This window comes from Cebus imitator, unplaced genomic scaffold (assembly GCF_001604975.1).
Source record: "Cebus imitator isolate Cc_AM_T3 unplaced genomic scaffold, Cebus_imitator-1.0 Scaffold429, whole genome shotgun sequence".
Lineage (NCBI taxonomy): Eukaryota > Metazoa > Chordata > Mammalia > Primates > Cebidae > Cebus > Cebus imitator.
The window spans coordinates 1,133,964-1,138,177 of NW_016107744.1; positions in this window are offsets into that span (position 1 = coordinate 1,133,964).

Consider the following 4,214-nt stretch of genomic DNA (forward strand, 5'->3'; position numbering starts at 1 on the left):
GAACTCTTTAGAGTCCCTTTAGTGGTTATATGCATGTGCAAATTTTTTACTGGGGATATTTGTGTGTCTCTCAGCTGAATGTAGGGTACAACTGAGTAGTTTTATGGAGTTCTAAGGTATTCCCCAAGTGAGTACAAGAGGACTAGAGAGTTTTTTTATTTCTTGCATATTGATGGATGGAGATTTATTTCCAATTGACTGTGTTCCTCCAATGGAATAAGAACAGTGTCAGTCGCAATCCATTAAGCTGACATTGCTTGTAATTGAAAGCCAAACAGGTTTGTGTAGTAAGAATTTTTTTGTGTGTATTTGGGGATGTGTTGAGGAGATGGAAGGTAAGATAGAAAAGATAGTAAGGAGGGAATTCTGTAAATATAATATTGAAACCTCAGCGTATTTAAGGAACTTGAACTCTATCATAAGAGAGCTCTATTTAGTAAGTCATCCAAAAGACTTGTGTTAAAATAGATACCTGTTGCCTGAGAAAACCGATATCTCATCTTGAGTTATGTTTTCTACAAAAGGATTATTTTTGATAATGGTTTATATTGTTTATTATGAAGTCATAAAATGTGTTTCTTGAGCATAAGTGGTGAATATTGACCATTGGAAAACAAAAATTATAAAGTTTGCTTTTGCGGCTGGTTTGGGATATGCAGGGAGTCAAAAGGAGATATAATGATGAAGTAACTTTTAGAGTTCAGGTTGTATTGTTCACAGCTAGTAGAACAGTGAAGAGGCAGTTTTGAAAATTGGCAATCTAGATCAAGCTGAAGGTACTGATTAACTTAGCCATTTGTACAGCTTGTCCTTCTTGGGTCTGGTTGTCTAGTAGAGAAAACAAAAAAGTAAACAAGCTTCTATAATACAGATGGGGCTAATTGTATAGAATGTTTGTAAGTGTGCAAAGACAGGGCACCTAAACCAATTTTGTTGATGTAGGGGGTCAGGGAAGTATTTGGGAATAACTATGAGCTAAAATGAGACTTAGCAAGGAGCCTGGAGTAGGACAGTGATACAGGAAGCCTTCTTCCTAATAGAGGTAGAAGCATGTGACAATTGCTAGGTGTAAAACTCTGGAGTACTATATGTCATTAACTGTATTAGTTTACTTAGCTTAGTATTGCTGGAGGTCTCTTTGATCTCTCTAGGACATCTCTCCTGGAGTGGAACTGGAGGAGAATGGAAAGAGACACAATTGAAGCAGTAAGCAGGGACCTGATCATGGAGTCTTCAGAAACCAGGTTAAGGAATTTCAGTCAGTGAAATAAAAATAATTAAAGGAGAAAAAGAAATTGCCACAGCTGGAACAAATAACAGAGCTGTAAGATCAAAATCCAATATCTGACATTTACTATAGATTTTTTGAGGGGAAAATTTTAGGGAGGTAGAGACATATCAAAAGAATAAAGTAGAAAATTGGAATAAGGAGAGATCAATGCTTTTGGCTAAGATTTTGAAGTTAGGTTCTTTCCTAATTTAGCCTAACTCTGTTAAGCTTCTAGCTAATTTCATGTACTGCCTCTACACATGAGGTGACTTGAGGACCCCTCTAGGCTACAGACCCTCTGTGAGAAGAGTCTCCCATGGATCATAACAGGGATCACCACAAATACTTGTAGGAGTGAAGTAGGTAACCTAATGGAGTGAAGTATGCTGGGAAGTGAGCAAAACATGCTGGGAGGGGAGTGAAGTATGCTGGGAAGGGAGTAAAGCACGCTGGGAGAGGAGTGAAGCATGCTCCGGGGAGACATGGGAGGGAAATTGAGCATGCTGATCCAGGCATGTGCCATTAAAGGAAGCAGCAGTTAGTAGGCCAACTGATGGTTGCCATACAGCAACCCTGCCATGGTGTTGCCACATCTGCTTTTTCAAATATTGACAACAGATTAAAATGTCCTTTGGTCTCTGTATTTGCTTACATCATAGCCACATCCTATTATTTATGTTGTTAGAATCATAAAACTATGGAAGCTACCACCACAATTTTCATTAAAAAATAACTAATAGTTCATACAATTTCAATTTTTAGTAATTCCAGAACTCTGTCTTATTAATTTTGAGTGCAAATATAAAATGCTGGGCAGATGAGATATTTGCACTGGCCTCAACTGTACTGTCTCTTTTGGCAAGCAACCTATATGGGAAGCCAGTTAATCATCATGGTTGCTTGGTGAGATGACTGAAATCAGATTTTGATTTTAATTTGCATCCAACTCCATGGTAGGCCTTGGTCTTAGATGTGCCTCGGTTCTTGTTTCTTTGTTGCTAAGATTCCCCTTTTGTCTATCAGTGAGATCCATTGTCCTCTGGTTTCCCGATTCTGGCCAGTGGGGAGCCTTAACAGGAGTTCTGAGGGAAGAAGGAGAGTAAGGTCATGTATTTATGTATTTAGATGCCTCAGGGAGAATGCACATTATAGAGCTGTTGAGAAGTTTCAGTAATATGAATTTAGCATAGTCCTTGGTATATGTACACTCTCATCAATACTTTTCTAAATTAATTTTTGTTTTTATAAGAGTGATTAATATAGCTTAGGAAGTCAAACATTATTTTTCTGTCTCTACTCTGGGAAGCTGATGTCCCTTTGGGTCTAAGGTTGGTTTTAGCTTCACTTCTAGTTCTGGATTTCTGCTTTATCCTTTCTGGCTCCCTATCTCCACTCAGAACATTAAAATGAATTTCTTATTATACAAACCCTCCTGGAATTACTCTAATGTGACTGTGCCATCCACTTCCTGTAGGAATCCTGATGATTCAATACTTGAAACCATTGTCATCTCTAAGTTCCATTTCAGGCAGAGCCAACCTAACATGCAATTCAGAACATGCCACTTCTCTTCTAATATTCTATGTATGTCCATTAGATTAGGCATTTGCTAATTGTATCATTTAGAATCTTTTATTCTAATAAAATATTTATTTATCTATATTGTTAAATTTCTGAATACTCCATTTGGTTCTTTTCTATGTTTCCCATTCCTTTGTTATAGTGTTCAGATTTTTCCTTTGGGTTTCAGCTATTTAGTATTTTTATTATTTTAAACATATTTTATATTTTAAAAAATTTTATTCTGTAATCTCAAGTTTTCACAGTTCTAATCACAGATAGTTTTTAAGTTTGCTATCTCTTGCATATAGTGAACTATTCTCTCATGTCTTTTATAATGTTTATTGTCAGTTCAGCTTTAATTTGTGTGTGTAAGGGAGAAAGAGAAACAAAGATATGAGAGAGAGAAAGAAAGAGAGAGAGAGAGAGAGAGAGAGAGAGAGAGAGAGAGAATGGTATAATGATGCAGAATGTGGGAGAGTCACTGCAATTCCCTCATTTATTCCAGACGTCCTAGGAATATCGAAAGTCTGAAACCTATTTGATGCTATTTTATGTTAATTTATTGACTTTGAGGTTCTGAACACCACACACCAGCACAGGCCTATTTTTTGGTATGTGATATTTCTAATAAACTTTCTTAGTTGTTTACTCACTTGGAGCTCAGGAAGAGTTAAAGTAAATTACCGTCTGCCTGTGTGCTAGGGGATAAATATTTTCTAGTATACCCTTAAGTGAGCATATAACCCTTGAAGGCTCTGGGTTTATGAGGATACCTTGCTTGCAACTGTCCATGTATATAGGCCAGACACAGTCTTTTTTTTGTGTGTGTGTCAAGTCCTAAAATACTTTAGTAAGATTAACAGCTTTCCCTTTGACCCACTCCCAATTTCATTAGCATCAGCTAATGTCATATGGTGGCTTGAGGATCTCCATATTATTACATGGTAGTTTGGAGGAATCTTGTTTGGCATCTGATTATTTCACTTGATTTTTTTCTGAGTTTAGTAATGCATTTCAAGAATGTTAAATTATTGCCAGATTTCTTAGGATTTACTGTGGGAGCATTTCAGGTTATCAAGTCTGTTATATTTCTGGAACATACACTCTTGAGTTGACTCACTAGTCTACTCAGTCTTTCTTTTTTGGCAAAGTAGCCATATAGTTGGTAGATTCAATAATATGTTTCTGTTTTCCTCCTACAAGGCTGCTGCAGCATTTGATACTCTTACCACATTTTCCTTCATTTAATACCCTGTTTCTTCTTCCAGGTCATTTCTCACTTCTGATTCACCTTCAGCCTCCCAATTTATCTGAAGCTTCTCCTATCCACCCCTCCATTGCTGTACTTCCTGTGGGTTTTTTTTTTTTTAATAGAAATGAT